Genomic DNA, 12,824 nt, shown 5'->3' on the forward strand with positions numbered 1-12,824 from the left:
TTCCTGAAAGATATCAGTGTTCCAATGTAACTAGCGCTAATTTTTAAAAAAAGGGGTTTGGAAATAGCAAACTGCTACTTGTATTTATGGCCCTATAACTTGCAAAAAAAGCAAAGAACATGTAAACATTGGGTATTTCTAAACTCAGGACAAAATTTAGAAACTATTTAGCATGGGTGTTTTTTGGTGGTTGTAGATGTGTAACAGATTTTGGGGGTCAAAGTTAGAAAAAGTGTGTTTTTTTCCATTTTTTTCTCATATTATATAATTTTTTTTATAGTTAATTATAAGATATGATGAAAATAATGGTATCTTTAGAAAGTCCACTTAATGGCGAGAAAAACGGTATATAATATGTGTGGGTACAGTAAATGAGTAAGAGGAGAATTACAGCTAAACACAAACACCGCAGAAATGTAAAAATAGCCTTGGTCCCAAACGGACAGAAAATGGAAAAGTGCTGCGGTCATTAAGGGGTTAAACGGTGTATTACGTTTTACCGTCGTTTCATAGACGATTTGCTTTTTGTCTGGTAAGGTACTGAGGAGGAAATGGCTTCATTTGTTAATAAGATCAATAGCAATGATTTGGGACTCAAATTTACTTACCATTTTGATTATAAGGTTATCCAGTTTCTGAATTTATGGGTAGATTTGTTAAGCAGCGGATGCTCCATTCTACACCTATCATTTCAGGCTCGAATGAAACGGAAGTTAAGAAGCAGCGATCATAAGACCGCTGCTCCTTAACTTCTCCGCCACATTTTAGGTGGTGGAATGAAATCATCCCGATCCGATCGGGATGATTGACAACCCCTGCTAGCGGCCGATTGGCCACAGTTGAGCAGGGGGCAGCATTGCACAAGCATTTCACTAGAAATGCTTGTGCAATGATAAATGCAGACAGTGTATGCTGTCGATATTTAGCAAGCTCGAGTGGACATGATACGCTACAGTGAATCATGTCCGCTTGACCTATAATAAATCTACACCTAAGAATTGAAAAGAAGTGCACTGGACAACATTGAGTCAGAAGTACATAGGAAACCAATAACAGGTAACAGCTTATTACATGGCCTCCTAGGCATGTGCCTTACTCAATGGCCAAGGGTCAATTCACAAGATTAAAGCGGAATTGTACTAGAATGGACAGATAAGAGAAACATGCTAATGATTTGGAGGGACAATTACAAGAGAGAGGTTATTCTAAAAAGGACATAAAGAGAGCTAGGAATGAGGTTTCATAGATTGATATAGATATTTTGTTAAAGGAACAGGTAAACCCCAAAGAAACATTTAAGGGATGAACCTTTGTAATAGTTTATTCGACTCAGTATGACCAAATTTGTAGTGTCATACGCAAGCATTTTCAGTTATTAATGTCAGATGATGGCTGTTGCATGTAGTTCAAGCGGGCTGTAGGTTTTCCTACAGAAGTAACAAGACGGTTGGTAATCTGTTGTCTCCATCACAATTGAGACATACAGGATCCGCCAGCCAATCATCTTGGATATAATTCAAGGGCACCTTCAGGTATGGATATCAGCAACGTAAAGCCTGTGAATATGTACATATATCCTCTACATTTGAGTCTTTTGTTACTAGGGAATATTTTCAGGTTAATTATTTCCTAAACTTTAGATCTTGAAGTCTACATGATGTACACCAAAATAGTTACATCTTTGTGTATCTATTATGGTGTACATCATGTAGACTTCAATATGTGGGCCTCACAAGCAGAGAAGTCCAGTTCAGGATTCATGAACATCTATCCTCCATCAACATTGCACAAGTGGTAGGCATTACACAATTTTGTGCAAATAGATAATAAACAGGTAAGCTCCTTGAAATGGATGGCAATTGAGAGTGTTAAGCCAGACAAAAAAGGACGATGACAGATTTTGTGATTGGTAAAAAATAGCGAAAAACACGACCATTCACAACAACGTGTCTAATCACGTGTGTGCCTGTTCGGGTTGCACACTCACTGACATGAACTTCATGAGTTTTTATTAATTCTCGGTGTTTCTCGTACATGGGCACCAATCATCTAAGTTGTGTGCAGGGCGTCTGTCCAGCACATAAAAAATATGTTATTATTATTCTGTTTACAATTACTTTAATATTAAATTGTAATTATATATTATGACTAAACTGTCAGGTGAAAAAAAGACTATAAATATTTTTTGTGATATCCATATCTTGAGAACTACTGATGTTAGGAGCAAGACGTTTGGCATGTAAAGTTACTTTATAATGAAGACTTTAAATGATAATTTTTACTTTTCTAACATCTTCGTTTTTTGAGATATAGGTATCCTCATAACCCCCCCCCCAAGTGGATTTTCAGGAAATGGTAAAACACATGTTTCTTTATTTTTAAAAGAGAACGTAAATACCAATTTTCCCATTTGTAACATCTGTGGTTTTTGAGATGTAGGTATCCTCATAACCCCCCCTTTTCACCCCATTTAAGTGGATTTTTGGGAAATGGTAAAACACATGTTTCTATATTTTGTATGTAAATACCAATTTTTACGTCTGCAACATCTTTGGTTTTTGAAATATAGGTATCCTCATAAATCACCCCCTTTTCACCCCCCTTAAATGGATTTTCAGAAAATGGTAAAACACATGTTTCTTTATTTTTAAAGGAGAATGTAAATACCAATTTTCACATCTGTAACATCTTCGGTTTTTGAGATATAGGTATCCTCATAAAAAAATTCACCCCCTTAGGTACGTAATTTCCAAAAATCCTTCCTTAATGGGTGCCTACGTCATAAAAACAATGTACCTTCCAAATTTCACGTTCCTAGGTTAAACGGTTTGTGCTGGGCATTGATGAGTCAGTCAGTCAGGACTTCTTCTTTTATATAAATAGATTGGCAATAAATTTACATCTTGAGCCTTTGCTGTGGGAGATGGATGTACAACATAACATATGAAATGTGATACAAGTTGTTTAATATTTTAAGGAAACAAATGAGTAATCTTACCTAGAATATTCTTTAGAAATCACATACCCAGTGGGTTGAGAGAGAGATAAGATAATGTCCCCTTTCTGTGACATGGCAACATGCACATTATGAATGTGTTTTCAGAGTATCCTAGATCCACTCATGACTACCATAACCTTAGGCACTCGTCTGTGTGACAACAGTTGGAGGCCACAAAGTGGCATCACAGATGGATCAGTTTTCAGTACTAATGCAGAGGGCACATATATACATTTACAATGGACAGTACAGGATTGGAGGTCCCTTATAAATGCACTTAGATATATGTGTGTATTAAATATGTGCCAGCCAAGGGTTATTTTGATCATTGAAATGTCTCTAATGTTCTATTACAAAAATATTTTTTATAAAAGAAAAAACATAATTCTACATAAACACGGACGTCAGGATTTATGTTTTCTAAAATCAAGAAATCTACTGCAAGTCGACCATAAACGTCTTTTCTAATAAGTGCCCTGGAGGATTGCACAGTATCCAATACATATTGAAGTAACTGAATTTGCTACTTTGATTTTTAAGGATTATTCTGAAATTATTATGCACACGTGTCCTTAAGTGGTACAAGTTCCCAACAAATATTTCTTGCATAGCTGTAAAACTTAATTCAGTTTCTGTACACTCATCACATGTAGGCTCAGATTGAATGTGCAGGATCTCATCCTTTTTCACAACATCTGCAATGTCATATATTAATAGTCTTTAGAATTACCTCTCTCAGGAGACACTTGTGCCTTATCAAAAGGTTGCTCTTTGTCTAATCATTTTTACAATTTCTCAAAAAAGTTAATTCTGAAGGATTATCTGAAATGATAAATTTATGATGTTTCAAATAATATTCCTCCTTATTATACATTGCAGCTCTGACTTTCTTTGAAAGGGTTAATAATAGTTGTTTTGCAAATGAGTGACATGCATTTAGAAATAAGTTAGGGTACTTTTCCATTAATGGAGCACCACTCTGATTGTCAGGGTTTTTTCCCTGCTTTGTTTGCCATGTGCTGCTGGCAGCCATTTTACTCACCTCTCTTGCTGACTCTGGTGCATAGTGTGTGATGCTGCTCATTTCCTGCATGCCCTTTTATGGCCAGACTGGTGTACATCATCCATGTGAGACAGGTTGCAATCTCAGAATTGTGATGTCATCACTTATTATTTAAAGGGCCTCTGTTCAGTATGCCTTGTTGTCTCAGACCTGTTTGTGAGAGTTCCTGTTCCTGTGTATTACCTGGCTGTTTGACGTCCCTCCTGGTTCCTGATCCCTGGCTTGTTCCTGACTCTGCTGTTCTCCTTGTTCCTGATTCCGGCTCATCTGACTACTCGCTTTGGCTCCTGACTCGGCTCGTCTGACTATTCGCTTTGGCTCCTGACTCTGCTCGTCTGACTACCAGCTCTGGTTTTGACTCCTGGCTTGTTATTTGACTTGTGGACTTTTTATTATTTTTTGCTATTAATAAAGGTGTGATTATTTATGCACTTCTCGTCTCAGTCTGATTCCTGGCACCCTTACGCAATAGAGTTTTGTTTCATTATTGCCAAAGTACAGTAGAAGCTGAAATTCCCCCATCTTTGCTCTCTTTATTGCCTCCGCCTGGGGGATTAAATGGGGGCGAAGCGTTAATCCGCAAGTTTCACTTGGGGTGGATGCCAGTGGACCGGCGGTGCTCTGCACCAATCTTCTGGCATCCACCACAAGTGAAACTCGTGGATTAACGCTTCGCTCCCCTTGAAACCCCCAGAGAGTGGAGATGGGGTAATTTCAGCTTCTACAGTACTTTGGCAAAAACGGACAAAAACAAATCTATCGCAATTTGCTGGCAGTGGCAGTCCAGTAATGGAATAGTGCCCTAAATTATTTGTTAGTAGAAGGATATAGATAGTATAGATATATAGTAAATAGATATTAGTAAATAGTTAAAAAGTAAGTAGTTCATAGTTAATAGTTATTAGGTTAGATTTGTAAATAGTTAATAATAAGTAGTTCATAGGTAGTATGATATAGTTGTTAATAGTTAATATATTTCATCCTTTATTATTTCTTTCTGCTCCAATATTTTTTCATCTATGTAAATATAATTTCTTAAACATATTGCTAATTACCGAAAATCTGCATTCACAAATAAAAATATAAATATATGTCTATATCTGGGTTGCAAATGGTTAATTAAATATAAAAAATATAACAAATCTGGCATATCTGGAGCAAATAAGTCTTGAAAAATATTGCTATAGTCTGAAATATAAGGTAAACAATTACAGTGATGAATTTTGTGCTTGAAGTGACAAATTTCTTGGATACACACAACATTTTTCAATTTGAGGGAGGTTTCTGTTCGCAGAGATGCAGGACAGCTATGGGTGCTAAATTTGCACCCACCTTTACATGGGTTGGTGGGAGCTGTCCTGCATCTATGCTTAAGTTTTACTGTTGTTTCATAAACGATTTTCTTTTTGTCTGGTCAGGTACTGAGGAGGAAATGGCTTCATTTGTTAATAAGATCAATAGCAATGATTTGGGACTCAAATTTACTTACCATTTTGGTTCTAAGGTTATCCAGTTTCTGAATTTATGGGTAGATTTATTAAGCAGCGGATGCTGCATTCTACACCTATCGTTTCAGGCTCGAATGAAACGGAAGTTACGAAGCAGCGATCATAAGACCACTGCTCCTTAACTTCTCCGCCACATTTTAGGTGGCGGAATGAAATCATCCCGATAAGATCGGGATGATTGACATCCCCTGCTAGCAGCCGATTGACCACCGGTGAGCGGGGGGCAGCACTGCACAAGCATTTCACTAGAACTGCTTGTGCAATGATAAATGCTGACAGTGTCCGCTTGACCTTTAATAAATCTACCCCTAAGAATTGAAAGGAAGTGTGCTGGGCAACATGTGCTGGGCAACATTGAGTCAGAAGTACATAGGAAACCAATAACAGGTAACAGCTTATTACATGCCCTCCTAGGCATGTGCATTACTCAATGGCCAAGGGTCAATTCACAAGATTAAAGCGAAATTGTACTAGAATGGACAAATAAGAGAAACATGCTAATGATTTGGAGGGACAATTACAAGAGAGAGGTTATTCTAAAAAGGACATAAAGAGAGCTAGGAATGAGGTTTCATAGATTGATATAGATATTTTGTTAAAGGAACAGGTAAACCCCGAAGAAACATTTAAGGGATGAACCTTTGTAATAGTTTGTTCGACTCAGTATGACCAAATTTGTAGTGTCATACGCAAGCATTTTCAGTTATTAATGTCAGATGATGGCTGTTGCATGTAGTTCAAGCGGGCTGTAGGTTTTCCTACAGAAGTAACAAGACGGTTGGTAATCTGTTGTCTCCATCACAATTGAGACATACAGGATCCGCCAGCCAATCATCTTGGATACAATTCAAGGGTACCTTCAGGTATGGATATCAGCAACGTAAAGCTTGTGAATATGTACATATATCCTCTACATTTGAGTCTTTTGTTACTAGGGAATATTTTCAGGTTAATTCTTTCCTAAACTTTAGATCTTGAAGTCTACATGATGTACACCAAAATAGATACATCATTGTGTATTTATTATGGTGTACATCATGTAGACTTCAGTATGTGGGCCTCACAAGCAGAGAAGTCCAGTCCAGGATTCATGAACATCTATCTTCCATCAACATTGCACAAGTGGTAGGCATTTAGTACAACATTTTGTGCAAATAGATAATAAACAGGTAAGCTCCTTGAAATGGATGGCAATTGAGAGTGTTAAGCCAGACAAAAAGCGACGGTGACAGATTTTGTGATTGGTAAAAAATAGCGAAAAACACAACCATTCGCAACAACTTGTCCAATCATGTGTGTGCCTGTTTGGGTTGCACACTCATTGACATGAACTTTATGAGTTTTCATTAATTCTCAGTGTTTCTCGTACATGAGCACCAATCATCTAAGTTGTGTGTGGGGCGTCCGTCCGACCACATAAAAAATATGTCATTATTATTCTGTTTACAATTACTTTAATATTAAATTGTAATGATATATTATAACTCAATTGTCAAGGGAAAAAAGACTATAAATATTTTTAGTGATATCCATATCTTTAGAACTACTGTTGTTAGGAGCAAGACGTTTGGCATGTAAAGTTACTTTATAATGAAGACTTTAAATTATAATTTTTACTTTTCTAACAACAGTTTTTGAGATATAGGTATCCTCATAAATCACCGCCCTTCCCCCCCCTTTAAGTGGATTTTCAGGAAATGGTAAAACACGTGTTTCTTTATTTTTAAAAGAGAATGTAAATACAGGTAGCCCTCAGTTTACGCCGGGGTTAGGTTCCAGAAGGAATGATGGTTGTAAATGAAAACCATTTTACCAATTTTCACATCTGTAACATCTGTGATTTTTTAAATATAGGTATCCTCATAACCCCCCCTTTTCACCCCCTTAAGTTGATTTTTGGGAAATGGTAAAACACGTGTTTCTATATTTTTAAAGGGGTATGTAAATACCAATTTTTACGTCTGTAACATCTTTGGTTTTTAAAATATAGGTATTCTCATAAATCACCCCCCCCCCCCCTTTTCACCCCCCTTAAGTGGATTTTCGGGAAATGGTAAAACACGTGTTTCTTTATTTTTAAAGGAGAATGTAAATACCAATTTTCACATCTGTAACATCTTCGGTTTTTGAGATATAGGTATCCTCATAAATCACCCCGCATTTTCAACCCCTTTAAGTGGATTTTTGGGAAATGGTAAAACACGTGTTTCTTTATTTTTAAAGGAGAATGTAAATACCAATTTTCACATCTGTAACATCTTCGGTTTTTGAGATATAGGTATCCTCATAAATCACCCCGCATTTTCAACCCCTTTAAGTGGATTTTTGGGAAATGGTAAAACACGTGTTTCTTTATTTTTAAAGAAGAATGTAAATACCAATTTTCACGTCTGTAACATCTTCGGTTTTTGAGATATAGGTATCCTCTTAAAAAATTCACCCTCTTGGGACGTAGTTTCCAAAAATCCTTCCTTATTGGATGCCTACGTCATAAAAACAATGTACCTTCCAAATTTCACGTTCCTAGGTTAAACGGTTTGTACTGGGCATTGATGAGTCAGTCAGTCAGGACTTCTTCTTTTATATAAATAGATTGGCAATAAATTTACATCTTGAGCCTTTGCTGTGGGAGATGGATGTACAACATAACATATGAAATGTGATACAAGTTGTTTAATATTTTAAGGAAACAAATGAGTAATCCTACCTAGAATATTCAGAAAATTTAGATCAGTCACCACATTAAAGACAGGATTACAAGTGGAGCTCTAATTTTTAGCACGCCCACAAATGGGCAAATTTGCTCGTTTGCAGGCACGCAATAAATAAACAGCCATTACAAGTGGCTGGTTATTAAATACAGCAAGCTCGCAGTAGCAATTAGCACTCAGAGAATTAATGTCAGCCCCAAATTTCAGTATAGAAATCTTTATTAAAAAAATAAAAATGGTAGTTTCTTTATTTTTTAATAAAGTGCAAAAAGCAGTTATAAGGGGCTAAAAGTGGTGGCTGTGGGGTGTTTTAAAAAAAAAACTGAAGGTGCCTTTACATAGCGGTATATGGAAACTGTATGTTCGCTGTAAATATATATGTATATGCTTATATATATATATATATATATATATATATATATATATGTTTATGTTTTAATATGCGTATACACATATTAACACATATATATATATATGTATATATTCATATACATACATATTTAAAATTGCTGCCCATCGCTGCATGACTTACCCCCTTCGTTGTGGTAGACACGGCATGAGATCAAGGCTCCCATTGGAGCCTATGGAAGCACGCTCTCGTGAGCGCAATGCTTCCGTGCAATGTGAACGCGAGGTCGTTTTAGCATTGCACCTCACTTGTAATACCAGCATCTGTATACCAGCATCTTGTAATACCATATCATTAGCGTACACGGGTATTACTCAGTTGAGCGCAAAATATCGCTTATGCTAAATCAATATTTTCGCTCAACTGAATAATGCTTAATGAATTCATGATCACTAGCCATATTAGGACTGTCTTGAGATATCCTTACATCCAATGATTCTAGCAGAGGCCTAGTAGATGTTAACTGTAAGACCTAAGGGAGGAAGTATGGCATATTGCAGAACTGAATGGACACAGCGTTTTTTACTTGGTTTAGGTGGTGGTGGTGGAACTCACAACACTGGACTCCTAAGTGAACACTGTTGTGTAGCCTTATTTTCTTGTGTATTAATTAAGTGCTACAAATAATTAAATACATGTTTCAAATGATAATACATCTGTGTCTTTATTTGTTTATAATAATGGGACATTTTAATGACATCAATTTAAGGAACAGTGTAGTGGACATCCTTTATGTGTTTGCAGTTTTTCTTTTTTAGCAGCTGCAGTGTATATCTATTTCTCAGTAAAAGAAAAATATTTGACTATATATCGCAATTTGAATAAAATATTTTTATTAGTTCATAATACTATGACATTGTTTAAATATTTAAAATAATCCCATTTAATCTAATAGTACTAAATGAAAATTTACAGTAGGATGTGTGCAATTATTGCAGTAATCTGTCCCTTTAAACATGTCCATCCCAGGTAGTAGCCTATGGGGCCGATTTATTAAGGCTTCAATCTCGACGTATTTGCTGAGGTCAATACACTCGACAGACATTGCTGACGCGAATCTACATTCGACGGTCTTATTTATCAACACGTCTGTCAAGCTTATGCGTGTCAAGTCCGACGCCAATAGCAGCGGACTGTTGATAAATAAGAGGCAGTTTTGTCTGTTTTTTCCAACTTTATTTATACCATTTTATTACTGTCCATGAACAAGCACATTTCTCTAAAGCTAATCTTTTATTTTTCATCTATTAATGTCCTTGAAATAGCTAGATTTATACCTGAACAAACAATAAATATCATAGAAAGTTATTTTTCTATTTATTTTTTATACAAAAAATCTGATATATGATATTTTTATTGGATATTTTTATTTGTATTTCTAGAAATTATGATAGGCTTATCTATTTTTTTTTTTTAAATGATTATTAATGCTAGAATTTGTACATATATCTTTGCATCTCTGCACATACTTGTATATATATATATATATATATATATATATATATATATATATATATATGGTAAAACAAGAGGTCAAAAAGTGGACATAAAATAGCGCTGGTTGCTCAGAGATAATATATATGGTAAAAGGTGGAAGACTAGATGTCAGAATATAAACCACAATGAATAAATGATTATATACACGTTATTCATATGAATAAACACATAGAGATATTAGAGTAAAAACAAATAGCACAATGCATTAATATAGTGCATTTATATATCCGGTTGCTGAAACGGAATACTCCACAATCAGTGGTGAATATATGTAAAGTGCAAACTTACAAGAACAAACCTCAATCATATGAGGTAAGTGATCCGCACAGCAGAGGATTCCTCTTTTGGCTAGTGATGTCACGAACTGTTCGACGGAGAACAGTTCCCGGCGAACATAGCTTGTTCGCGTTCGCCGCTGCGGGCGAACATATGCGATGTTCGATCCGCCCCCTATGTGTCATCATTGAGGAAACTTTGACCCTGTATCTCACAGCCTTATGACACATTTGAGCCAATCAGCAGCAGACACTCCCTCACAGACCCTCCCAGCTCCTTGGCAGCAGCCATTTTAGAATCATTACGATCTTGCTTTCTTAGTGAGAGGAGCTTTAGTGTTGCTGCTGCTGACATTATAGGGAAATAGATAGCTAGGCTAGTGTATTTAGTGTCCACTACAGTCCTGAAGGACTCATCTAATCTCTGCTGTACGGACAGCACCCCAAAAAGCCCTTTTTAGGGCTATAACTTCAGTCGTTTTTTTTTTTTTTTTTTATTTGTCATTTTATTTGTATTTGCCTGGCTTTCAGCCTGTGTGTGAGGCTCACATCATATACTGTGATTAGTGCCACCACTGATATCTGCTTAACATTAGTGTAAATTTTTTTTAAAATTTTTTAAATCATTTTGCTAGTGTAATCTAATTTAATTTTCTATCAGGCCTGTGTGTTTCTGGCTTACACAGCATACTGTGGTTAATTGCTGTCCTAGCAGCCACCACTCCTATCTGCTTAACATTATTTTAAATTAAAAAAAAACAACTTTTAAATCATTTTGCTAGTGTAATCTAATTTAATTTTCTATCAGGCCTGTGTGTTTCTGGCTTACACAGCATACTGTGGTTAATTGCTGTCCTAGCAGCCACCACTCATATCTGCTTAACATTATTTTAAATTAAAAAAAAACTTTTCAATCATTTTGCTAGTGTAATCTAATTTCATTTTCTATCAGGCCTGTGTGTTTGTGGCTTACACAGCATACTGTGGTTAATTGCTGTCCTAGCAGCCACCACTCATATCTGCTTAACATTATTTTACATTTAAAAAAAAACTTTTAAATCATTTTGCAAGTGTAATCTAATTTCATTTTCTATCAGGCCTGTGTGTTTCTGGCTTACACAGCATACTGTGGTTAATTGATGTGCTAGCAGCCACCACTCATATCTGCTTAACATTATTTTAAGTTTACAAAAAAAACTTTTAAATCATTTTGCTAGTGTAATCTAATTTCATTTTCTATCAGGCCTGTGTGTTTCTGGCTTACACAGAATACTGTGGTTAATTGCTGTGCTAGCAGCCACCACTCATATCTGCTTAACATTATTTTAAATTTAAAAAAACCTTTTAAATCATTTTGCTAGTGTAATCTAATTTCATTTTCTATCAGGCCTGTGTGTCAGGCTTACACAGCATACAACGTTGTTTAATTGCTGTGCCAGCAGCCACCACTCATATCTGCTTAACATAATTTAAAATTAAAAAAAAAAACTTTTAAATAATTTTGCTAGTGTAATCTAATTTCATTTTCCATCAGGCCTGTGTGTCAGGCCCACATCATATAATGTGATTAATAGCTCTTTTTTCCACCACTTATATCTGGTGTAACATTAGTGTAATTTTTTTTTTAAATTATTTTTTACATCAGTCCTCTTCTAGTGTTATTTAATATTAGTTGCCAGGCCAGCCTGGCTGCCATTAGTGCCAGCCTGTGTGTCAGGCTGCCAGCATATACTGTGCCTACTTCCATCCTCAGTGCCAGTCCACCACTCCTATCTGGTGTAACATTAGTTTAAATTTTGCAAAAAAAAACTTTTACATCAGTCTTCTAGTGTTATTTAATTTTAGTTTACAGGCCAGCCTGCCAGTGCCCCTAGTGCCAGCCTGTGTGTCAGGCTGCCAGCACATACTGTGCCTACTTCTATCCTGAGTGCCATCACTCCTATCTGTTGTAACATTAGTGTAACTTTTTTAAAAACTGTTACATCAGTCTGCTATTGTTATTTAATTGCAGTTGCCTGTCTGCCAGCGTGTGTGCCAGACCCACTTTCCAACTAGTGCCACGAATCATATTTGTTATAACAGTAGTGTAAATATTTAAAATAAAAATTTTTTGACTGTGAATCATCAGTCTGCTAGTGCAATTGAATTGCAGTTGCCTGCCTCCCTGCGTGTGTGCCAGGCCCACTTACCAACTAGTGCCACCAATCATATTTGTAATAACAGTAGTGTAAATATTTAAAAAAATATTTTTTGACTGTGAAAGATCAGTCTGCTAGTGTAATCTAATTGCAGTTTCCTGCCTGCCAGCGTGTGTGCCAGGCTCACTAGCCAACTAGTGCCACCAATCATATTTGTTGTAACAG

The sequence above is a fragment of the Bombina bombina genome, chromosome 12 (genome assembly GCF_027579735.1).
Source record: "Bombina bombina isolate aBomBom1 chromosome 12, aBomBom1.pri, whole genome shotgun sequence".
Classification (NCBI taxonomy): Eukaryota; Metazoa; Chordata; class Amphibia; order Anura; family Bombinatoridae; genus Bombina; species Bombina bombina.